The following is a 27458-nucleotide window of genomic DNA, read 5'->3' as shown; positions in this document are numbered from 1 at the left end:
GAGAGGGGAGAAAAAAAAACTCTCTAGTAAAAGGTAAGTTCTGAACTAAATATTTCAAGGATCAGGGATTTCAAGAAGCAGAGATTTTTAAAAAGAATATTTCAGGCATTGGGAACAGCATGTTAAAAGGCTTCTAATTCAGAACTGTAATGTCATGTATGGGTAACAGCAGGTAAACCAGTTTTACTAGAACATAAAATGAGTAGGAGTAAAGTAAAATTAGTCTGGCAAATGTAGGTTGGAGCCACATTGTGAAGGACTTTAAATGTCAGAAAGATAACTTTGTATTTTAATCAAGCAGCAAAAGAAAGCCACTAAAACTTTTTGATCAAGGAATGACATCATTAGACTTATGCTTTAAGAATTTTGGTAGATTTGTGCAATAATTATGGTTTCTATGTTGAAATAGCCCAAGAGGAAATAAGCACCTGAACTAAAATGTTGATTGTATATATGAAAGAAAAGGAGAATACTTAGTGATATAGTGGGGATACAAATGACAAAGTCTGTCAATAGATTACATATATAAGATGAGTAAGAAGGATAGAGTGAGAATGATGTTTAAATTTCAATATCAGAAGACTAGAAGGTGTCCTTAAAAGTAAAAGAGAACTTCAGGAAGAATGAGTTTAAGAGGAAGTTAAGGAGTTCTATGATGTTCAGTTAAAGAATCTTTGGGGAACTCAGAATATAGGCTAAGGACTGATAAATATACCTATGAGTCATCTGCTTAGAAAATCATTTATCAGTTCACCAATTGTGAGATACAAATAAAACAGATCTGTGGATTATATTCCTAGTTAATGACTTTGACAATGATAATTTTTGAGCCAAGGACATTGAGAAGGAACAAGCACACAAGTTTGAGAAGAGCCATAATAGAGCAGCACTATGAAAATACAAAAAGGAGAATTTCCCTAGAAGAATTTTGAAGTGTCAAATATTGCAGGAATATTAAGAGGGATGAGAATTTGAAGAAAAGCCATTAGGTTTTTGGTTTTTTATTATTTTTTGTTGTTTGTTTGTTTGTTTATTTGTTTTTATACAATTAAAGGATTATGGTAACTATGTAAAAAACACCCTAATTTGAAAGTGGTATCAGAAGCCATGTTGTATAGTGTTTAAAAAAATAAAAAGAATGACAGAAGTAGAGAAAACAATGAGTTTCTTTTCAATAAGATTGTCTGAGAAAGAATAGATGTAACTGATCACAATGATAAAATATAGGGAGAGTTATTTTTAATATATGGCAGATTTGGGCAATTTGGGCAAGATACTGTTCAAAAGCAGTATAAATTTTTAAAAATAATAATAAAGACTTCCAGCCAAGATGGCAGAGAGGAGACACAGCTGTGTAAGCTCCGTGTTTTCTCTCAAAATCCATTTCATTACAAGCCTCTGAATTAATGCTTGACTGAAAAAAAAAACCCACAAATAGTTACCAAGAGAAGATATCCTTGAGATTCTCCAAGAAAGGTCTGTTTTTGCTCGAGGGCGGGGACGGTTTTAGATCGGCATGCAGGCTGAGGGCAGGCAGCAGCAGTGAGAGCACGAGAGCAGCTCATAGCCGAGCAGACCGGAGAGGGGGTGGGGTGTGATCTCAGCTCTGTGAGGGGGAGCTTTGCTACAGGATTGGATATTTTGCCCTGGCAGTAAATCAGCAGCCCAACAGAGAAGCTAAAAACACTGGGGGGTGAAGAATACAACCCCAAACAGCTGGAGTCTCTCAAGACGTGGCCACCCCTCCCCAACAGTGTCTCAGCACGCTCAGGCGCAGCACAGTCCTGCTAGTGCCTTGCTGCTGCCCCCTCAGTCTGTCTGTAGAGGAAGCTCGGTAACACCACCCAGCCCATCCCCCCCAAAAAACAGACTCCATTTAGGGGTTTTTTCTTTTTGCTAGTTTGTCTTTGATTCTTCTCTGACAAAATGAGCAAAAAATTGAAGAGGACTTTAACCCTTGACAGCTTCTAATCAGATAGAGAGCAGACTCTAAATCCTGAGGAGACTAAAAACAGACTGTCCCCAGGCGAATCCCCAAAGGAGGAGATCGTCTGTTCCTCAGCACAGATGAACCTCACAGAAGAAATTAAAAAGGCTCTCACAAGGGAGCTAGAAGAAAAATGGGAAAAGGAGAGGGAGGCTTGGCAAAAGAGGCTGGAGAAGTCATCCTACTCATTTAAAGACAGAGTGGATAAAGAAATCAAATCCTTGAAAAATAGGATTAGTGAACTGGAAACAGAAAATAGCTCTCTAAAAAACAAAATTGGCGAAATGGAAAAAAAATTCCATAGAACAAAAGAACTCAATTGGACAATTAGAAAAAGATTTTTAAAAAGTGAGTGAAGAAAATATTTCATTGAAAATCAGAAATGAACAAATGGAATTGAATGACTCGAGGAGACAAGAAGAATCAGTCAAGCAAATCCAAAAAAATCAAACAATGGAAAAGAATGTGAAATACCTTCTTGGGAAAAGAACAGACCTGGAAAACAGATCCAGGAGAGACAATCTGAGAATCATTGAACTCCCAGAAACACATGATGAAAAAAAGAGCCTGGACACTATTTTCCAGGAAATTATCAAAGAGAACTGCCCAGAAGTCATAGAAACAGAGGGTAAAATAGACATTGAAAGAATTCATTGATCACCTATTGAAAGGGATCCTAAAATCAAAATACCAAGAAATATAGTGGCCAAATGCCAGAACTCTCAGACGAAGGAAAAAATACTGCAAGAGGCTAGAAAAACCCAATTCAAGTATCGAGGAGCCACAATAAGGATCACCCAGGATCTAGCAGCATCCACATTAAAGGATCGAAGGGCCTGGAATATGATATTCCAAAAGGCTAAGGAACTTGGTATGCAACCAAAAATAACTTACACAGCTAGAATGAGCATCTTTTTCCAGGGAAGAAGATGGACATACAATGAAGTAAGCGAATTTCACCTATTTTTGATGAAAAAGCCAGAACTTAAAAAGTTTGATCTACAAATATAGAACTCAAGACAAATCTAAAAAGGTAAAGATTAATCTTGGGAACTATATTTCCGTTATAAAGATGTATAAAGAATACATATATACCTTGTTCTAGAAACTACATGTGGAAAGGACATTGTACCAGAAAAAGGATAAAGTGGGGGTAGTACATCTCATGAAGAGGCAAAGGAAACTTATTATATCTATCTGAGAGAAAGAATGGAGGGGGATGAATATAGTGGGTATTTTACTGCTTTCAGAATTGGCTTTAAGAGAAAAATTTTAGACATATTCAATGTATGTTGAAACTTCTCCCACCTCATTGAAAAGTGAGAAGGGAAAAGTGAAAAGGGAAGGAATAAGCTAAGCAGAAGGGAATACGGAAACTGGGAAGGAAAGGGGTAAGATAGGGGGAGGAACTCTAAGGCAGGGGGAGAGATACTAAAAAGGGAGGGCTGTGAGAAGCAAATGGTGCTCACAAGCTTAATACTGGGAAGGGGGGAAGGGAAAAAGAAGGGAGAAAAGCATAAACAGGGATTAACAAGATGGCAAGTAATACAGAATTGGTCATTTTAACCATAAATGTGAATGGGGTAAACTCCCCCATAAAGAGAAAGCGGGTAGCAGAATGGATTAACAGCCAGAATCCTACAGTATGTTGTTTACAGGAAATACACCTGAAGCAGGGAGATACATGTAGGTTAAAGGTAAAAGGTTGGAGCAAAATCTACTATGCTTCAGGTGAAGTCAAAAAAGTGGGGGTAGCCATCCTGATCTCAGATCAAGCTAAAGCAAAAATTGATCTAATCAAAAGAGATAAGGAAGGGCACTATATCTTGCTAAAGGGTAGCATGGATAATGAAGCAATATCAATATTAAACATATATGCACCAAGTGGTGTAGCATCTAAATTCTTAAAAGAGGAATTAAGAGAGCTGCAAGAAGAAATAGACAGCAAAACTATGATAGTGGGAGATCTCAACATTGCACTCTCAAAATTAGATAAATCAAACTACAAAATAAATAAGAAAGAAGTCAAAGAGGTAAATAGAATACTAGAAAATTAGATATGATAGATCTCTGGAGAAAATGTAATGGAGACAGAAAGGAGTACACTTTCTTTTCAGCAGTTCATGGAACCTATAAAAAAACTGACCATATATTAGGACATAAAAATCTCAAACTCAAATGCAGTAAGGCAGAAATTGTAACTGCATCCTTTTCAGACGACGATGCAATGAAAATTACATTCAACAAAAAGCCAGGGGAAAGTAGACCAAAAAATAATTGGAAACTAAATAATTTCATAGTAAAGAATGATAGCAAATCATAGACATAATAACTTCACCCAAGAAAACGATAATGATGAGACATCATACCAAAATGTATGGGATGCAGCCAAAGTGGTAATAAGGGGAAATTTCATATCTCTAGAGGCCTAATTGTATAAAATAGAAAAAGAGAAGGTCAATGAATTGGGCTTGCAACTAAAAATGCTAGAAATGGAACAAATTAAAAACCCCCAATCAAACACTAAACTTGAAATTCTAAAAATAAAAGGAGAGATCAATAAAACTGAAAGTAAAAAAAAAAAATTATTGAATTAATTAATAAAACTAAGAGTTGGTTCTATGAAAAAACCAACAAAATAGACAAACCCTTAGTAAATCTGATTAAAAAAAGGAAAGAGGAAAATCAAATTGTTAGTCTTAAAAATGAAAAGGGAGAACTCGCCACTAACAAAGAGGAAATTAGAGCAATAATTAGAAGTTACTTTGCCCAACTTTATGCCAATAAATTAGACAACTTAAATGAAATAGAAGAATACCTCCAAAAATATAATTTGCCCAAACTAACAGAGGAAGAAGTAAATATCCTAAACAGTCCCATCTCAGAAAAAGAAATAGAACAAACTATGAACCAACTCCCCAAGAAAAAATCCCCAGGAGCAGATGGATTTACATGTGAATTCTATCAAACATTTAAAGAACAATTAACTCCAATGCTAAATAAACGATTTGAAAAAATAGGGATTGAAGGAGTCCTACCAAACTCCTTTTATGACACAGACATAGTACTGATACCTAAACCAGGTAGATTGAAAACAGAGAAAGAAAATTATAGTCCAATCTCCCTAATGAATATTGATACTAAAATCTTAAATAAAATATTAGCAAAAAGATTACAGAAAATTATCCCCAGGATAATACATTATGACCAAGTAGGATTTATACCAAGAATGCAGGGCTGGTTTAATATTAGGAAAACTATTAGCATAATTGACTATATCAATAACCAAACAAACAAAAACCATATGATCATCTCAATAGATGCAGAAAAAGCATTTGATAAAATCCAACATCCATTCCTAATAAAAAAAAAAAAAAAACACTTGAGAGCATAGGAATAAATGGACTTTTCCTTAAAATAGTCAGGAGCATATATTTAAAACCTTCAGTAAGCATCATATGCAATGGGGAAAAACTGGAACCTTTCCCAGTAAGATCTGGAGTGAAGCAAGGTTACCCACTATTACCATTATTATTCAATATTGTATTAGAAAAACTAGCCTCTGCAATAAGAGTTGAGAAAAAGATTAAAGGAATTAGGGTAGGCAATGAGGAAACCAAACTATCACTCTTTGCAGATGATATGATGGTATACCTAGAGAACCCCAGAGATTCTACTAAAAAGCTATTAGAAATAATTCATAATTTTAGCAAGGTAGCAGGATACAAAATAAATCACCATAAATCCTCAGCATTTTTATACACCACCAACAAAATCCAACAGCAAGAGATACAAAGAGAAATTCCATTCAGAATAACTGTTGATACCATAAAATATTTGGGAATCTATCTACCAAAGGAAAGTCAGGAATTATATGAGCAAAATTACAAAAAAGTTTCCATACAAATAAAGTCAGACTTAAATAATTGGAAAAATATTAAATGCTCTTGGATAGGCCGAGCAAATATAATAAAGATGACAATACTCCCTAAACTAATCTATTTATTTAGTGCTATGCCAATCAGACTTCCAAGAAAATATTTTAATGATCTAGAAAAAATAACAACAAAATTCATATGGAACAATAAAAAGTCGAGAATCTCAAGGGAATTAATGAAAAAAAAAATCAAATGAAGGTGGCCTAGCTGTACCTGATCTAAAATTATATTATAAAGCAGCAGTCACCAAAACCATTTGGTATTGGCTAAGAAATACATTAGTTGAGCAGTGAAAAAGGTTAGGTTCACAAGACAGAATAGTCAACTATAGCAATCTAGTGTTTGACAAACCCAAAAATCCTAACTTTTGGGATAAGAATTCATTATTTGATAAAAACTGCTGGGATAACTGGAAATTAGCATGGCAGAAATTAGGCATGGACCCACACTTAACACCATATACCAAGATAAGATCAAAATGGGTCCATGACCTAGACATAAAGAACGAGATTATAAATAAATTAGAGGAACATAGGATAGTTTATCTCTCAGACTTGTGCAGGAGACAGAAATTTGTGACCAAAGATGAACTAGAGACCATTACTGATCACAAAATAGAAAATTTTGATTATATCAAATTAAAAAGCCTTTGTACAAACAAAACTAATGCAAACAAGATTAGAAGGGAAGCAACAAACTGGGAAAACATCTTCACAATTAAAGGTTCTGTTAAAGGCCTCATTTCCAAAATATAAAGAGAACTGACTCTAATTTATAAGAAATCAAGCCATTCTCCAATTGATAAATGGTCAAAGGATATGAACAGACAATTTTCAGATGATGAAATTGAAACTATTACCACTCATATGAAAGAGTGCTCCAAATCACTATTGATCAGAAAAATACAAATTAAGACAACTCTGAGATACCACTACACACCTGTCAGATTGGCTAAGATGACAGGAAAAAAATAATGATGAATGTAGGAGGGGATGCGGGAAAACTGGGACACTGATGCATTGTTGGTGGAGTTGTGAACGAATCCAACCATTCTGGAGAGCAATCTGGAATTATGCCCCAAAAGTTATCAAACTGTGTATACCCTTTGATCCAGCAGTGCTACTACTGGGCTTATACCCTAAAGAGATACTAAAGAAGGGAAAGGGACCTGCATGTGCCAAAATGTTTGTGGCAGCCCTGTTTGTAGTGGCTAGAAACTGGAAATTGAATGGATGCCCATCAATTGGAGGATGGCTGGGTAAATTGTGGTATATGGATATTATGGAATATTATTGTTCTGTAAGAAATGATCAGCAGGATGAATACAGAGAGGCTTGGAGAGAGTTATATGAACTGCTGCTAAGTGAAATGAGCAGAACCAGGAGAGCATTATATACTTCGACAACAATATTGTATGAGGATGTATTCTGATGGAAGTGGATTTCTTTGACAAAGAAACCTGAGTTTCACTTGATAAATGATGGACAGAAGCAGCTACACCCAAAGAAAGAACACTGGGAAACAAATGTGAACTATTTACATTTTTGTTTTTCTTCCCGGATTATTTTTACCTTCTGAATCCAATTCTCCGTGTGCAACAAGAGAACTGTTCGGTTCTGCAAACATATATTGTATCTAGGATATACTGCAACATATCTAACATATATAGGACTACTTGCCATCTAGGGGAGCGGTGGAGGGAGTGAGGGGAAAAATCGGAACAGAAGCAAGTGCTAGGGATAATGTTGTAAAAAAATTATCCTGGCAAGGATTCTGTCAATATAAAGTTATTATTAAATAAAATAAAATAATAGTAATAATAATAATAATAATAATAATAATAATAATAAATAAGGCATGATTTAAAAATAAAAAGAAATAAAAGATGAAAATGGGTGCAATATACTGATGTCATGGGAAATAATATTTTCCCCATACAATTAGAGAGATGTATTTTTTCTAAAAGATGTTGAAACTGTCTTTTAGAGATGAAAAAAAAAAAGATATGATAGATCTTTGGAGTACATTAATGAGAATAGGAAGGAGTATATCTTTTTATCATCTGGATATGTCAACTTCACAAAAATTAAATGTTTATTAGGACATAAAAACTTCATAACAAATGCAGAAAAGCATATATGTGAAATCATGCTTTAGGATCATAACACAATAAAATTACACTTAAGAAAGTGTATTAGAAGCATAGGCTGGAGTTTGAAATTAAATAATTTAAGCTTGAAAAATAAGTGGGTTAAATCATAAATTATATAAAGAATCAATAATGACAACAATGAGATAACAACAAAATCACTAGGATGCAGCCAAGTAGCATTGAAGGGAAAATGACTATGTATAAACATATTAATAATGGGGGGTAGAGGGGGAGAGCTGATAAATGCATTGGGAATTCAACTTTTAAAAACTAAGAAAAGAATGAATCAAAAATCACTAATTAAACAATAAAATCGAAATCCTAAAAATCAAGAATTGAATGTTTAAAAAAAGATAAAACATTGAACTAATAAATAAAAGCAGAAGTCATGTTTTATGAAAAAAAAAGGAAACAACATATAAAATTATTGATCAATTTGATTATTAAAAAGGAAGAAAACTGTATTGTCAATAGCAGAAAAAAAATGAGTGATTGAGTAACCAAAGAAGATGAAGTTAAAAGAATTATTAGGAACTATTTTTCCTGATCATATACCAATAAAAGCTGCAATTTAAATTAATGAACATTTGCAAAACCGTAAATTACTCAGATTAATGGAAGAGGAAAAAGAATATGTAAAGAATCCAATTTTTAAAAAAGACATTTAACATGATATAAATAAAGACCTTAAGAAAAACATCCCCAGGATAAGATGAATTTGCAAGTAAATTCTACCAAATGTTTAAACAACAATAAATTTCAATATTATATAAATTATTAGAGCTCTATCTCAATAGAGATAGAATTCTACTGAAATATTTTAAAACAGAAACATTAAACTGGAAACAGCAAAAATAAAGAAAATTACAGATCAAACTCTAATGAATATTGATGCAAAAATTTTAAATAAAATGCTAGCAATGAAACTACAGTAATATAGCACTAAAAGAAAAATAAATCATACTCTGTCCAGTTTGAATTTATACCAGGCATGCAGGACTGGTTTAATACTAGCAAAAATAAAATACAATTAACAATACCAATAACAAAACAACAAAAATAATGTAATTATATTTATATAGAAAAATATTTTAACAAAATAACATATTCTTTCATATTAAAAACACAAGAATAGCATATATAATGTCCGAGCTAGATTTCTGGAGGTCCTCTGGATGGGCCTTGGTCTCAGCAAGATAGTCACCACAAGGGCAGTCAGGAATAGAGGCTAAAAATTTTATTGTCTCCTTCACAGTCTGTTCACTCTGACTGACTGACCTGGTCCCTCGTTCTCTCAGCCTTTAAATACCCTATTACAATTACATCATTACAACATACTGAGTAAATGCCAACTAGAGTGATTATATCATTATATCAAACTAGATATATGTGAACTAGAGAATCATTATCTCATGAATTCCACTGAGTTAACACCTTGCGGTAAATATCATTGTTTCAAGGATACTTCTTCAGAGTTCTGGCCCTCTACATCTCCCACTTTATTTTGTTTTAGAAAACAAGTTGTCATGCCCTCCCTGACTTTTCAGGAAGAAAGGTGAAAACACCAAAAACAGTTGATCATGTCCTCCCTGACTTCTCAGGGAAGTAAGAACACCAAACCAGATATTGTTAGCAGATTTCCTCTGGACTGAAGAGTCTTACTGGAAACAGGTATACATAAATCCATCAGCATGAAAAGTATTACACAAACACATAGTAATATAACACAGATTAGTAGTGATGTAACAAACAACATGAATCAATATAAGGAATTAAACATGTCTGTAAGTCCTAGAAGAAGGGTATATAAATAACAGTCACACATATACCTCCTTCAGCAGCCAAGAGATAGCTCAAAACCAATCTATGTTCATTACTTCATGTGTCAGGGAATGCAATGATTCCTGCAGATTTTGAAGTCCTGCAGCAGTCTCATTGTCAATTTGAGATGTTTGCTGTCATGCTTTTTCAATGGTACATGCAGTCAGAGATGGAACCATCTGATGTTTCTTGAATGTTCTTTGTTCCAGGAGCCTTCTCCATCTCTCTCTGATATACAAGGCAAATACGGCTCTTTGGCACCCATCTGATTCCTTCTCCATCTGTAGAAATACAAGCAAACCCTCTACCTCAAGCAGTTAACCTATCTGGTCTCTTCCAATCGCCACTTTCTGGATCTCTCCACATCACTTGGCAATTTTTTAAAGATAGTGGTGCTGCTAGCACTGGAAACTGCCCTTCTGGTGGGTTATAAAACTTGTCTGCTGGAGCCAGTGCATCTTCATCAAAAAGTTAATAGTTTAAAGAGTTAATTTAGAAGTTCTCTGGGGTTACCTGTGGTTCCCCCTTTCTTTTGTTTTTGGAGGAGCATCTTGATGTCTCTGTTTCTCTTCTCTCCTATTGCCTGTCCTTGAGGATTAAAAGATATGTCAGTGGTGTGTAAAAAAGGTATGCCACTATGCACAAAAGTGTGCAAAATGTTGAGAAGTATATGCAGGTCCATTATCTGTTTTTATTGCTTGTGTTACATCCACAATTGCCAAAGTTCATATAAGGAATTCAGTGACCACTTGGGATATCTCTTTTGCTGCTGGTATTGCAAAAATAAATCCTGAAAAATGTCTACTACAACATGGATAAAAGACTAATGACCAAAAGATTTATAATCTTTTTATTTATTTATAATATTTTATAATTTATAATTATAATTTATAATAATAATTTATAATCACACCCAGTTGCCAAATTTCATTGCGTCTCAAATCATAAGGGTTTTTTCCTGCAGGGAGCATAAGAGTGTGGAAAGGAAGGCAAACAGTATAGGCTTTTACTATGCTCCTAGATTCCCCTTTTTTATCCCAACTAGCAAATGTAAAGCTGGAACAGCCTGATGACATTTAGAATAAGATTCTTGGGCTACCTGAAAAAAAAGGTATTGGCTAACATGGTTAGAAGGCTGTCTGCCTTTGAATTTTCATCAAAAATCAGACCTGTAAGTTCACTATGAGAGTGGACATGGAAGATATAAATCTTATCTGGATGCTTTCTCACTTGCTCTTAAAGTTTTGATTAAAGAGCTGATATATATTAGAAACTACAAATTTCATTTGGGCTAGGCAATTCTTTGTACCACACCTACTGAATAGGTTGAATCAGATATTATATTTACATCTCCTGGATAATAAGAGCTAGAATGATTGCATACAATTCATTCTGCTTAGTGGACTAAAAGGGAATTCTGACTACTCTCTTTATAGTTGTGATGAGAGTATACAGCACAAATGTTATGTCTGGATGCATCTGTAAAGATAGCTGGTCCTTTAAGAGGAACTTTAGAAACCTTTTCATAAAAACTCCATTGCCAATTATGTAATAGCAGCATTATATTTAATAGAGACCTGTGTGTAAAATTTGGAGCTGTGGCCAATACAATTTTCCACTCTGGGATAGTTTCACAGCATACATTAATTTGTGCATTGGTATAAAATGTGTATATCTTGTAAGGTCTTAATCCAGATAATTGTACTACTCACCTAATGGTCTTTAAAAAAAATTCTAGCCACAAGCACAAGGTAAGACCTAAACCATTGTTCTGATTGTGCTGGGAGGTTCACCCATTCTATCACACTGTGTCCTTCATGAAAGACTGCTGTGGGAGCCTCTTTTATAGCAAAAACTGATATTTCCAAAGGTTTCTGATTGACTCTTTCAACCAAATTGGATAAAGCCAGTTCAACTTCTCTCAAAGCCTTTGAGCTTCTTTTGTAAGCTGATGTGGTAAGTTTAAAATAGTGTCTCCCCTTAAAATATCATATAATGGTTATAATTGATAGGTAGTTAAGCCTAAGACTGGACATTGGATATCTTCTATCAGTTTCTGAAAGTCATTTAAGATGTTCAACTTCTCTGTTCTTAAAAAAAAAAGGAAAAAAAAAACTTTTGTACTATAAGCACCTTAGGATATACTTCATATCCTAAATATTGAAAAGGAACATGTCTTTGAATTTTTTCTGGAGCTATATGCAATTTGTAGTTCTTTAGTGTTTCTATGGTCTTTTGTAGACATACTTCTAACATTTACTCCTCAGATCAACACCCCAAGATATCATTCATGTAATATAATAACATTTTTTGGAATGCTTTTCTTACAGGAGTAAGAACAGCAGCAACATACATTTGACATATCGTAGGGCTATTTTTCATTCCCTGTGGCAAAATTATTCATTCATATCTTTTATAAGGCTCAGCAAAATTAATGCTGGGTACTGAAAAGGCAATTCTTTTCATATTTTCTTTATCCAGAGTGATAGAATAGAAACATTCCTTAATGTCTATAATCTAAAGAGGCCATTCTCTAGGCAAATGAGTAGGAGATGGAAGTCCAGGCTGAAAATTCCCATAATTTCCATCTGTTCATTTACTTTTCTCAGATCAGTAAACATCCTCCATTTTCCAAATTTCTTTTTAACAACAAATACAGGGGAATTCCAAGGACTTAGAGAAGATTGTAAATGTCCTTGGTCAAATTGCTCCTGTACTATATTCAATAAGCTCTGAATTTTATCACTAGCTAAGGGCCACTGTTCTACCCCCACTAATGCATTAGTTTTCCATTGAATGGGAACAGGTGAGATTGCAGTCAGGCCTTCAATAGCAGCCCTGCCTAAAAAGCTAAAGTACTCAATTGTAATTCTAACTGTAATAGAATGTCCTTTCCCCATAGATTGATGGGGATTTTATTTACTACAAAAGGAGTAAAAACTCCTGTTTTGCCTTCAAATGTCCATCTCAAAGGGATAGCACTAACTTCAGCTGCTTTTTATTCTCCTATACTAGACATATAGGTTTCTGCCTTAATTTTGGCCAATGACTGGGCAACTGGCACCTCTAATGTCTGTACAATCTGCACCTGTGTCTACCTTTTCCTTTCAATTATATGCCATTTACATAGATATTGAGCATAGATGGTCAGCTTTAACAGCTGCAGTCCAGAATATTCCTGGATTCTGGTGCTTGGAGTCAAAATCTGGGTAAGTATTACCAGATTGCCTTTTAGGAATCTGTATCAATAAACCTTATGCAACTATTTCTCATGGCTGATAACTAACCTGTGTTAGTCACTGGGATATTATCTGCACATTCCCTAGTTTCCCAAATAAGTATATGGATGGACATTATTTTGTAAGCACTCTCAGGAGGTGAAATGATCAAGCTTACTGTGCCTGGAGTTAAAGGATCTATAGGCCGGACAGGGACAGATTTCACTCCTCAGGGGATATCTCAGTAGTCCCTGCTGCATACAACTTTATTTTTCTTAAATACAATTCCTTTCTCCCATCAGGTTGCTTCCTGACTGATTGATTTTGTAATCTCTTTCTCCCATCAGATTGCTTCTTGGCTGATTGGTCATGTCTGAGTACTGAACTTCTAAAGACTCTCTGGGTGTAACATCAACTGCCATCATGCCCTAAGTGTTTTTTGCCTGGGGTCCTGAAGCTGAGCCCTGCATCTCCTTTCCCTGAGTAAATCTACATTTTGATGCCCAGTGGAAGCCTCTGTTGCATTTTGGACATAGGGTTTTTGGTCTTGTTGTCCCACTCTGTCTTCTATGCCAATATTGAGCTTTCAGATGTCCTACTTTCCCTTATTGAAAGCATTGTAGAGTCTCTCTGGAAGTCCCTTGCCAAAAGGAATCCTGTCTTCCTGTAATGTTCTCCAAAATGTAATGTTCTCTGGGAGATTTCTTGGGGGGCTTCTGGAGGCAGCCTGAGTTTCAGTTCTGAGGAATCACCCCAAATGCAGCCAGGTATTAAAGTCCAAATCCTTCATTGTCTCCTTTAAAGTCTTGTGTCCTTCATTTCGGGCTCGGCTAGTTTTCTGGATACCTTCTGTAGTCTTGGTTCAGAGTGCTTAAGCTGCCTTCTCTGGCATGTGAATCTCCTTGACTGAATCCTGGCGAGGCTCCAAGAACTTCTAGTGGGCTTGTGTTCTGGTGGGTTTGTCCTCCCTGGCCCTGACAGCTCCTCCTTATATATACTCTCTTAAAGATGTGAATCTTGTAAGTACTAAGTATATGTAAATTAGAGAACATTATCTCATCAATTCCATTTACTTAGCAACTTGTAAGAATCCTAATATCTCCTACTTTTTTTTGATTTAGAATATAGGTGGACATGATCTCCCTGACTTCTCAAGAACCCCAAAAAAGAAGGTGATCACACCTTACCTGACTGCTCAAAAAAGGGGTGAAACAACCACAAAAGGAAGTGATCATGCCCTCCTTGACGTCTCAGGAAGGCAGATGAAAACACCAAAGGGAAATGGGAAATCAAATCAGATTAACAGTTTTCTGAAGAGGCTCACTCTTAAAACAGGTATACATAAATCCATCAATATGGGAGGTATTACACATAATTACGTAAATTACATAAACACATAGTAACTTAACACAGGCTAGTAGTGATGTGAAGAATGACATGAATCAACATAAGGAATTATACATGTCCATAAGTCCTAGAAATAGTCCAAAAGGAATCTATTGTCCATTAGGTTTGTATGCCAGGAATTCAATAATTCCTGCAAGTTTTTAAGTCCTGTGATAGTCTCATTAACAATTTTTTCATCTCCAAGGAATCCAATGATTCCTGCTGGTTTTCAAGTTCTGCAACAGTCTCATCTTGTGTTAGGGAATCCAATGATTTCTGAAGATTTTGTTCTTAGGTCTTCTCCTTTGTTTCCAGATTTTTCTCTTTTTCTGTCTCTCTCCAAGTGCTTGTTGCCACCCATCTGTTTCCTTCTCCATCTGTTTTCTTTTCCATCTGTAGGAATACAAGCAAACCCTTTTCTCCCAAGCAGTTAACCTATCTAATTCCCTTCTATTTACCACTTTCTAAATCTCTCCTTATCATCTGGCAATTACATTGGAGCTGTTTGCACTAAACACTGCCCTGTTGGTTTAAAAAGCCTGTATTTTCCCCAATTGTAATTTTTTTCTGCTATCTGATTGCTTTTCAGTGGATTAATCACATCAGAGTCCTAACCTTCTAAAGAATCTCTGGGTGTAAACTCAGCTGCCATCATGCCCCACCTGTCTTTTATATGATATCTTGGAGCTGAGCCTTGCCTCTCATTTCCTTGAGTCAATCTACATTCTGAGGCCCAGTGGAAACCCATGTGTTATTTTGTACATAGGGTTTTGGGTTTTATTCTCTCACCCTGTCTTCTCACTCTGTCTCTATAGCTACACTGAGTTCTCAGATGTCCTATTTTTCCACACTGAAAACATCAACGATTCTGTCTAAAAATCCCTTGCCAAGAATGTTTTCCCATGTTCTTCATAGTCTGAGTATAAGAAGCATTTGTGCCCACTGTGGCACAGCAACTTATGATCTCCTTTAAAGAAGCATCTTTGTATAGTTCCCATATAATTTTTCTGCAAACCTCATTGGCATTTTCCTTAAACAGATGTCTGATCATTATTTCTGTAGTTTCATTTTCTCCAATATTTCTTGTGACAACTATTTGCAAACATCGCACAAAATCAGCAAAGGGTCCATTGGGACCTTGCTCTATTTTTGTGAAGACTTTACCTTCATCTTTCCCTGGGTGGGAACCCCAAACTTTTATAGCAGCAGTAGCAATCTGTTCATAAATTGTTGTGGGGTAAATAATCTGTGCTGAATTCTCTACATATTGAACTTCACTGGCTAGTTGGTCAAAAGTGACTTGTATATTAACTCCTGTTTGCCTATTTCGTTGGTTGAATCCTATATAATTCATGATACTCTGAAAGCCACAACAAGTTTTGTCCAGGTTCTAAACATGTCCTTGCTATGTATTTCCAATCACTGGGAGGTAAGATTTCATAAGCCAAATTATCTAGTAACATTTTAACATAAGACTATGTAGCCCCATAAAGAGCCCCAACCCTTTATCAAATTCTTATTTTTTTCCAGATCAAAAGGAGTGTATCTTCTCCTTTTTTGACCTGAAGAGTCAAGCTCTTCAATCACAGGGTATGCATTTATTTTTAAATCAGATATATCCTGTCCTTCATGTTTTACCTTAACCAATGCTTTTTGTAATCTTGTTATAGGCTGATTAATAGGTGGTTCTGTGTCACTGCCTCTCCCCTCCTCCTCTCTCCACCCATGAAGGGTTAATTGAGGAAAGTAGGTCAGATGATGGGAAATGCTCCTGTTGTGAAGTGTCACACTCAGAATTGTACTTAACTCCATTCTTATCTGATTCTTCATCATTTTTACCTAGTTTCTTTGGCACCTTCCCCTCCTGCTCTTTCCTCTTTTTCCTTATTCTAATACTTATATAATTTCTTAAAGCCAGTTGTATTAAATTATATATATATATATATTAAGTGTGTCTTTGGAAATTGAGTCAGGTCCATTTTCATTGTAGAATTGACATAGTTGCTCTCCTACTAATTTCCATTCCTCTAGATCTGATTCTTTTCACATAGAGAACCAAGGAGATGTGTACTGTACAGTTTTTTTTTTTTTAAATCAATGATAAACTCCCAGGTTACAATTAAACCTTGATTTTTTTATCAGTCTAACCAAGCTTTTGACACGTTTTCCTTGAAGAGGAAAAGAAGGCTGTTTTCTAAACATTTGTCCCATTTTAGATGAAATACTATTTTAGCCCTTTAACAAAGTTTCCTTGTATTCACCCTAATTTCTGGGTCACAAGATGAAGGTTCTTGGTCCCACATTCTGGCGCCAAAATGTAATATTCTCTTCTCTAAAATATAATGTTCTCTGGGAGCAGGTTTCTTGGGGGGCTTCTGGAAGCAGCCTGAGTTTCAGTTCTGAGTAATCACCCCAAATGCAGCCAGGTAGTAAAGTCTAAATCTTTTATTGTCTCCTTTAAAGTTTTGTCTCCTTCACTTGGGGTTCAGCTAGTTTTCTGGAGGCTTTCTGTAGTCTTAGTTGTGAGAGATTAAGCTGCCTTCTCTGGCTTGTGAATCTCTTCAACTGAATCCTGAATCTGGCTCAGGCTCCAAGAGCATCTAGTGGGTTTGTGTTCTAGTAGGCTTGTCCTCTCTGATCCTGACAGCTCCTTCTTTTATATGCTCTCTTAAAGGTGTGAATCTTACATGTACTAAGTACATGTAAATTAGAGAATCATTATCTCATCAATTCCACTTACTTAGCACCTTTTAAGAATCTTAACATCTTTCCATGTACTGCATCATAGCCTGGGTATAAAAGGCATTTGTGCCCATTGTGGCACATCATCTTATGATCTCCTCTAAAAGAGCATCTTTGTGTAGTCCTAGTATAAATCTTCTACAAACCTCATTAGCATTTTCTCTGGCAAGTTGTCTTATCATAATTTCTATTGTTACATTTTCACCAATAGTTCATATGATAACTGTCTGCAGATGTCCCTGTAAATCAGCAAATGGTTCATTTGGACCTTGGGCTATTTTCATGAAAGCTTCCCCTTATCTATAAGTGAAAAGTGAAAAGATTAGAGATTGCTTGTAGTACTATCCCTCTAATTAGACTTATTTTCATGCAGATTCTCTTATCACCACTCCCAATTTGGTTTCTTATAAATCTGCTTATAATATAATATTTTGGAGCAGCTAGCTTGCACAGTGGATAGAGCACCAGCCCAAAAGTCAGGAGCACCTGAGTTCAAATCTGGCCTCAGACATTTAACACTTCTTAGCTGTGTGACCCTGGGCAAGTCACTTAACCCCAATTGCCTCAGCATAACACAAAATCAAACAAACAAACAAATATATATATATGTAATATTTCTCTGCCACTGAATTCATGTACATTGATTACTTAGTCAATTTGCAATAGATATATTTCAGTCCTAGAATCATATCTTCTAATAATCAAAAGAACTAGACCTGTGGACAAAAATATCCAGCAAAATTATCTAAAATTCTGAATGAGAAAAATACAGATATTCAACAAATTGCAGATTTTCAGGACTTTCTATCAACCAAACCCAAACTTACAGAAAATTTAATATATGAAAGTTTAATTTGAAGAAATTTAACATGAACAAACTATTTAAACATGGACAAATTGTAGGGATTTTGTTTTGTTTTGTTTTGTTTTGTTTTGTTTTGTTTTGTTTGTTTGTTTGTTTGTTTGTTTTACTTTGCAAAAAGTATACTGTAAGTTTAAGATCAACAACAGGATAGCTCAAAAGAAAGATTGCCAGATTCAAGGTAAAAAATAGTAATCATGTTTTACAAATGAGGTTCAGAGGAGGAAGAGACATAGAAACATTAGAAGGGGGAGGAGGGCTTATAGTTCTGAAAAATCTCCTCACATTAGGAATGGGTTCAATACACAATACTACATATATACCAGGAAGGATATAGCACCCTTCAAAATCCACAAAGAAATAAGGGGAAGGGAAGAGTGGTTGGGGAAGCAAAGGATGAAGGAAGAAGACAATGGAAGAATTCTTAAGTGGGGGGAGATTAAGTAATTTCAAGGCAAGTTATGGAGCAGAATTTAATTAAAGAGGCAGTAGGGATAGGAAAGACGTGTGTATATGGGGGGCGGGGCGGTTGAGAGTGTGTGTGTGTGTGTGTGTGTGTGTGCATGTCCATAAGTATATCTTTTCTTAACTGTATCTTGCTTATGCATGGTGGGGATGAAAGTTAGAGAAAAGAATAAAGTAAATAAGGTGCACAGCAGAGAGCCAAAGAACAATTTACAAGGAAAATTTTAAAAAGGACATTCATGAATATAATTTCTTCTACTAATATATTCTTTTTTGATGTGGTAATTTGTTGTTATGTATTTTGAATCCTCCTTGATTTTCTGCTGGGCACATGGCAATGTTCTCTTTTGTTTTGCTTTATTTTGTTTTGTATTTGTTTTCTAATTTTCTTTTTTTCTTATTCTGTTTTTTCAAATAAAATAAATCCCCAAGAGGGGGGAAAATGTCAAAAAAAAAAAAAAAGAGAAAAGAAAATTATCTTCCTCTTATTTATTTATTTTAAGAAGACTTTATTCTTCCTATTAACCTGAAAAGTGAAGAGATCTCTGAAAGAAAGAGAGAGATGAGGTTGTTCTAGATGTATTCTCATATTCTTTATAACAGTCATGTCATATTCTTCTTGCCCTGTATACTGGCTGAAAAAAAATAAATTCTTAATCCTTTGCTATTATTCATTGTAACTCTTCTGAAAAAAAATATAGCAAGCTACTTGCAAGATTGGGGTGAATCTTCTACCCTGGAATTGTTAATATCCTCACCTTTCCAGAACCTTCTCACTTTAAAAAATTATGCTTAACTTTCTTTCCCTTGGTTTTGATACTTTTCCCCCATTTCTAAACTCCTTTTCAGCCTAGTCATGTCTGTCCTAAATTTCTTCTTTTTGGTGATCAATAAAATCAAATTATCTCATAAAGATACTCTGTCTCAACATATTCTTTAAAATGATCTCTCCTTCTGATACAAATGGTCAAAAGAGGTTGATGTACTCCTTACTGTCCAAGATCACTTTTGGACACTACTAACCAATTGTAAGCAACCACTTCTCTTTTAAGTTTGTTGAAATCTTTATTGCTATCATTAATGTATCCATAGGTCACTTTACTTCCTTCAAAAATAAGTTCAGAACCTGTCTCAGAGACTTTCCCACCACAATCACTTCCTTTTTAAAGTATCTTGATCTTCAAGTCTTTCAAATTTCCTAACTTCCATTAATTCAACTTTTAGTGCCTTTCTAATACCATTCCACAAAAATTGGTTCCTTTATACTCAAAAAAGAATTAAAGATCAGGCAAATGTTTATGTGAACTATATCAATATTTATCTATTAGAAACAAAAATAGCTGATGTTAATAATCATGATGGTGGTGATATTGATGGCGATGGATTTATTAAAGCATGCTCACTAAAAAGATTTTAGGACTCCCAGATCTCTCCAATCCATACTTTGAGAATGACTGGTATAGCATCATACAAACCTTTAACATCATTTTTATCATAATTGGGCTATGGCAGAGAACATCCACTACCAAGAAATAGACACATTAAAAAAGTAAAATCTTCTGTTCCATATAAATACACTTTAGAGCAAATTTGGAATTTTTTTTTCATTTAAAAAGGAATCAATGAATTTATAAATAAAACTCTCCAATGTAGACTTCATAGATTTGAACATAAACTATATTTTATACATGTATAAGAGTTGGAAACAAATTGGAAAAAATATCATTTTGAATTAATTTCCACTGTTTGAAATATAGAAGGCACTCCAATCTTTTTTGACATTAGGGCTCTTTAAACCAGTTGTATGTCAAATTTAGTATTCCTTGACAAGAAACATATGGCCTTTTTAAAGATATACATATAAACCACATAGTACACAGAAAGGTCTATTCAATATTGAGTATTACACAGGAATAATCTTTATTTGTCTTTTCTTTTTTCTATTAGAATCAATCGTTTAGTTTTTTTGAAACAGGGAGAAGAAATGTTTGTTTAGTTTTTGTTTTATTTCTTTTTATGGCAGATGCATACTTCATTGCACAACTGGCCTCAGAACCATATGAAGAAGCAATCAGCACAGATACAAATATTTGTTATCCTGGTTTTTAAGGAAGAGAAAAGGGAATAGAAAAATTTTCTGTAATACAGTAATCTCTTTGCTTTTTTCTGTACCATTTTCTTTCTAACACACAAAATTGACTGTTGTGCTCAGCTGGTTCTTACACTTTTTGAAGATTCATCATGAAGAATAAACATATAATTAGCTGGTCCAGACTGTCTTCAACAAACAAATCAGATTATTATATTTTCATTCCTTTGTAAGAATCAAAGGGTAGTCACATACTGTCCCTTGAAAATATCTTGATACAGGAAGATAAAAGGGGAAAGTAAATAAATACTCCAAATACTATTTGAATTGGTGGCTTCTAGTCATATTTCCCCCCTCTCCCATATCCTACTTGTCTGTTATTATCATCAGTAAAAAAGTTACCTTTTCTAGGAGAAAAAAAAAGGTGTACCCCATCACCACAATTTCCACTCAACATTGTTCTTGAATACTTTGGTCTATGGATATTTTTGGAAGAGATCAATATCAATTTTTAAGAGATACAACTGGTCCGCTATACAGAAAAGAAATTTAAGTCTTGCTAGTGTTTTCATCTGGAATAAGATAAGATACATATAAATATTTGATATTTCTTACACATATTGGGAAGGAAAATTTGTGAGAGTTAGCTCTTTTTGTCTAATTCTTATAGAAAAATGTAATAAATTATAATTAAATTGCATATATATTTAATCAAATAAACCTCTTGATCACGTAGTAAATTAGGTTAATCTGCTGTTTCCCCAAAGTATCCTGAGTGAACCAGAAAATCAGGTGAAGAAATAAAAAATGTTTTACTCAATTGAAATCCATTTTGAATTGAAATTTCAGATTATTTTTTTTAATGCATATCCAAGCTATATTCTGGAGAAAACTAGAGAAACTTGGTGATTATCTCTTAAGTATATTTCCTAAAGAAATTAACAAGAAGTGGGAGGATTTGGGGGAGGTGACAGAGTAGCTCAGTAATTTTGTTTTTAGCAGTTATCTAGGTTTATTTATGCCTTTAAAAGGTCAAAGGATAGCACATACCCCTCACAAGTGGGATGTCCACCATTTTATCCAAGGGATCTTAGCTGAGGATTTATTTAACCCCATAGCAATCAGGAATGAGAAACTTCTCATCAATCACATCTCTCAAATTCTTCAGCATTGAACTTGATGAATCCCCATTTCTTAGAGACATGGATCACATAGCAGCCAAGGAACTTGAACTTGGACCTATGCAAAACTTCAATTACATGTTCTTTATTCTGGACCTTGGTTCAAATTGACATATTAACTTAGACAATGTGTACATGGGGCTACAGTGTCCTGGGGCTTCCCAAAGGCTCCCACATGCCAGTCTGGAGCTTATCAGCCCCAGTACATGACAATATCTTGTTGATGGAAGTGACATGAAAAGGATGTCACCACACATGAATATGAAAGCTATTTTTGCCACAGCTCTTCACTATGTACTTATAGGCACAGATGCAAGTGGTTTCTAAGGATGACAGCTGTTCATATTCATCTGACACATATGGCTACACAATAGAAATTCATCCAGTTTTGCTTTCTTTCTACCAAGATCAAAGATTCTTACCTTGGCATGAAGAACTCCCATGCAGAAATGGAACTTTGGATACAGCTTATTTTTACAGTTCTACTATAGCACACAGGACAACAGTCCATGGTTCCAGTGCCAGCAGGGACTGTGTCTCACCACAGAAAAAGTGCTAACTCAGTAAACTTCAAACTCCAGATTTCCCCCATTTATAGAACAAATTTGAGCCTCAGAGCAAACATAGACTGGTTAAAAAAACAAAGAAGATTGGGGCAGAACAAGAGTCCTTCTGGAATTACCAGAAGAGATCTGAAGAAAGAATCCAGGCTGGAGTTTATTTCATATGAGGTACAAATATCACCAGTCTAGATGACAGAACAGCTAGTGGGAGCCCTGGGACTGTCTGGGCTTGGCTGGAGCCTCAACCCCAACTACAAGAACTTTCCCCTTCTGGACAGTGTGGGAAGTCAGCAGAAAGACCAAGGGAACCTCTGCTAATTAGGAATGCCAAGCCCAACTGTGCTGCAGAGACACAGCCATTGGTGAGAAGAAAGCAGCATAAGGTGAGTGCAGAAGCAGTGAGTCAGCTACAAGCAACTGTTATGAATCCTGGATGAAGCAATGAATGAAATGAAAGTGAAGCCAGGCAACTTTAAGCTTACATCTTAAACTAATTTATTTCTTAAAGCTTCCCTTTCATATTCCACCATAAGCATATTTTTTCTCTTTTATACATACACAAATGTTATCCTGTTATTTATTTTCATTTTTAAAAGCATCCTGTCTCAAAATAAACTTTGGTCATATTAACTGTCAGTAAATAATCCAAAGGAGCTCAGATATGAGTTGTGAATTGGGAAACTTGGCTTGTCAAGTCCCCTAAAGTTTTCCAAGCAGCCTCCCCTTGCTTCAGCCTTTCAAAAGATTTACAGCTGACTTCCAATGGGCAGGAACTTGCAAGAAAGTGGAGCTTTTGGTTTGGAGTTACAAATCAGAGGGAAAAACTAAAGTGAAGCTAGAGGCACCATACATACACACACACACACACACACACACACACACACACACACAGGCACACACACACATCCCTTTATCCTTGCCTACAATTATTTTAACACCAAACATTCAGCAAGCACCAATGGTGAGAAGATCCATTATCCAAATATATGCTAATAGAGTCATTATCTCACATAGAATAGGTAATTAGCCTTAAGTGCTCAGTTGTCTGATTCAAGCATACCTTTTTGGAATTTCAGCCCTCTACACTAGTAATCACTGATCTTAGACAAAGTCAAACTTAAAGATTCAATCAAGGGAGAAATCTATAGTATATGTCAGCCATATTAATACAGATTTAGATTCATGTTTACCTATGGGTAAATGCAGATGTATACATATGTGTGTGTGTCAATATATGTGGGTATATATGGGTGTATGTAAGGATACATGCATGTGTAGACATATATGAGGGTGTGTACAGGGATGTGTCAATAAAAAAAATAAGAAAAAAATTTAAATGAAGATTAAACAAAAGAAATAAATGAGAAGACCAGATAGGAAAATTTACTGGCATCAAACCAAATCACAGAAGCCACAGAAAACACTGAAAAGAATTTGATAATTCTTAGTTAATCTTTTAAGATATTCAGACAGAATAACAGAAATATGAAGTAATGATGTGCTGGAAAGAGCAGTAGATTCAGAATAAGAAGAGCTTTGGGAATGCATGACTTTAATTAAACAAGTTGCTACGCCACAACAGATTCTAAAATGAGAAAGTATTAAAAATAGAAAGTTCTTAAGTTAGTTATAGTTGTTTTTAAAAAACAATGCCATTCTGGTAAATTTATTGTATTTTTGTTTTAAAAGCTAATTTTGCTAAGAAAAAATGTACTACTTGTTGAATTTTTTCAAACACTTACTTCAAAAGGGAATCTGTGAGTTTCTATATATTATAAATTGCAATCTGATGGTGAAACAAGTGGAACACCTTGACTAAGAATAATCCGAAAAATGACAACATCTCCTTCTATATTGAAAAAAAAACTTCATTATATTGTTGAAAACTCTTCTTGCAACTTTTATAAAGCTATGTTATTTATATTTCCTTCACAGTTCTCTTATGTCTTCTGCAATAATTCCAAAGTCTTAATATTCCCTTTATTTTGACCCAAAGTTTAGTCTATCAATCATTTTCTTCATATCTTTTCTTCCTTACAGAAATAGAATCATAAACTTTAGAACTAAAAAAGAGACTTCAGATAATATCTAATCCATATTCCTAATGTTACAGATAAGAAAACTAAGGAACTGAGAAGCTAAGTGATATGGACAAGATCATAAATATAGGAAATGACATTTTGCTAACTATTAGTCCTAAGATGTTGCCTCAACTATCATTCCCTCAACCAGGTTCAAGTGTTTATTTAAAGCTTTATGCATGGCATTTTCTCTTGAATATTCCACTATCACTTAAACTCTAGATTCCTTAATCTGCATTCATTTGCCTTTTACTTCCAGCATGTCCATTTGACTTAATGGCATCACTCTTCTTCCTGGCTTCTAGAAACAAAGGAAAAATGCATAATGTGTATAAGTGATTCTTGGTATTTTGCCAGCAATGAATGTGTTCGTCAAAAATGTCACAAAATATGTCACTAAGGACATATATCCTATACCATAAAAGGAAACATTTGAGGCATATGTTTAGAAAGGGACAGACTGATAAATATGCTGGTATTCATGAAACATTGATATAATCAAAAAAAAGCTTCTTTGTAATTAGATGATTTCCTCAAAATTTGTGAAATGTATGAGCAAGGAAAAGGGTGGCTAGGCATGCAAGTCATATTCATATATATAAGAGCAGGGTCAGATGACATATCATTGTACCTTTTATTAACCCGTTAGTGTCATTTGTGATTTTTCTATTCTTTCTTCCTCATCACAAAAGCAGTCACTAATTTCTGAACATTATTCCTTTAGTCTTTTATGTATCTCTTCATTCCATTCTCATTGCCATTATCCTTATCTAGACAATCATCATTCAAAGCCCTTCATAATTTAGCCTTTTATGAGAAATGAGTGGGAATTTATTGGGTTTCCAAAAAGTTATGAAAATTAAATGGAAGAAATGGAACTTAAATTAGAAAATTAAAACCCACAAAAACATCAAAGATTAACCGGGGGGAGAGGGGGATTAGATTTCAACAAGAGCCCTCTAAACTTTGCTTTTATAAAAATATGAGCTCTTTGGGGGAGGAACTGGCTATATAATAAGAGATGGAGATTCACATTGTCTAATTTCTATAAAATCCAATAAATGGAGAATTGGAGGAGGGACTTTGTCTTCGGGATAGGAAATAAAACACTGCCATTGTAGTTCCAAAAGTGTGTCTACTAGCCTAGGCAGTCATTCTTGTAAGAATGTAAAATAAATCTTCCTTCCAGTCATCAATGAGCCAAAGGAGTTCTCAGTCAGATATTTTGTTTCTTTTTTTATACCTTCCAACTATTCCTGTCCCACACCTTGCTCCCCAAGATGTATTCTTTGATATAGTGACACTGTAGAGGGAGAATCAAAATGGTGTATAAAAGGAAGGAATTCACCCAAACTCTCCACCAAACTGCTTCAAATTCCTTTAAATAATGACTCTAAATTCTAAAAGAAATGTTAGTGCATTAAAACATCTAAAATGATGGAATAAAACATTCTTCCATTTAAAGGTAGATGATATGATGATGTACTTACAGAGTCCTAAAAAATCATCCATAAATCTACTGAACACAAGTCACTGCTTTAGCAAAATTTTAGGATATAAAATAAACCCACACAAATCATCAGCATTTCTATTACTGACAAAACCCATCAGCAAGAGATGGAAAGAGAAATCTCATTTAAAATTATTGTAGAGAAAATAAAATAGCTGTGGGTCTACCTGCCAAGACAAACCCAAGAATAACATGAACATAATTATAAAACATTTCTCATTCAGATAAAATCAGATCTAAACAGGTGGAAAAATATCGTTCATGACTAGGCCAAATTAATATAATAAAAATGACAATTTTGCCTAAATTGGTCTACTTGTTCAAAGCCAATCAATTTGCCAAAACACCATTTTTATAGAACTAGAAAAAAGTAATAACCATATTTATCTGGAAGAACCGAAGAACGAAAAGTCAAGAATATCAAAGGAATTAATGGGGGAAAAAAGATACAAAGGATGGTAGCATAGCAATACCAAACCTAAAAGTATATTACAAAGCATCAGTCATGTAAACTATTTGGTATTGGCTAAGAAATATAGTGGTAGCTCAGTGGAATGGATTAGATACACATAACAAAATAATTAAGGCCTATAGCAATCTAGTATTTTATAAGCCCCCAAACTCTAGTTTCTGGAATAAGACCTCACTATTTGACAAAATTTCTGAGAATACTGGCATATAATATAGACTTACATCTCCCATACCATAAGGTCAAAATGAATATATGATTTGGACAAAAAAGGATGATACCATAAACAAATTAGGAGAACAAAGATAATTTTACCTATCAGATCTTTGGAGAAGGGAGGAATGATTTATGACCAAAGAAGAACTAGAGAACATTATGAAAGGCAAAATCAACAACTTTGATTACATTAAATTTAAAAGATTTTGCACAAACAAAACCAACAGAAACAAGATTAAAAGAATATGAAAGATTCAACATTCTGGAGAGCAATCTGGAACTATGCCCAAAGGGCTATAAAACTGTGCATACCCTTAGATCCAGCAATGCCATTACTGGGTTTGGATTCCAAGGAAATCCTAAAGGAAGGAAAAGGACCCTCATATGCAAAAATATTTGTATCAGCTCTTTTTGTAGAATTGGAAAAGGAGTGGATGTCCTTCAATTGGGAAATGGCTGAATAAGCTGTGGTACATGAAAGTAATTGGATATTATTGTTCTATAATAAAAGATGAGCAAACTGATTTTAAAAAGAGTTTTGCATGAACTGATGCTGAGCAAAACAAGCAGAACTTGGAATACGTTGTACACAGTAACAAGAATTTGCAATGATCTGAATAGGGCATCAGCCCTGAAGTCAGGAGGACCTGAATTCAAATCTGACCTCAGACACTTAACACTATCTAGCTGTGTGACTCTGGGCAAGTCACTTAACCCCAATTGCCTCAGGGAAAAAAAAAAGAATTTGCAATCATCAACTGTGAAAGACTTGGTTCTT

The 27458-nt window shown here is 34.7% G+C and overlaps 1 pseudogene; it reads right to left on the bottom strand.

Moving 5' to 3' along the window:
• Window positions 1-21762: 21762 nt before the first annotated feature.
• On the bottom strand, window positions 21763-26697 carry LOC127557221 (60S ribosomal protein L10-like; annotated as a pseudogene).
• Window positions 26698-27458: the final 761 nt, after the last annotated feature.

Source organism: Antechinus flavipes, chromosome 3 (genome assembly GCF_016432865.1).
Source record: "Antechinus flavipes isolate AdamAnt ecotype Samford, QLD, Australia chromosome 3, AdamAnt_v2, whole genome shotgun sequence".
Lineage (NCBI taxonomy): Eukaryota > Metazoa > Chordata > Mammalia > Dasyuromorphia > Dasyuridae > Antechinus > Antechinus flavipes.
The sequence above is the reverse complement of the archived record's forward strand: the minus strand, read 5'-3'. Positions and strand labels throughout refer to the sequence as shown.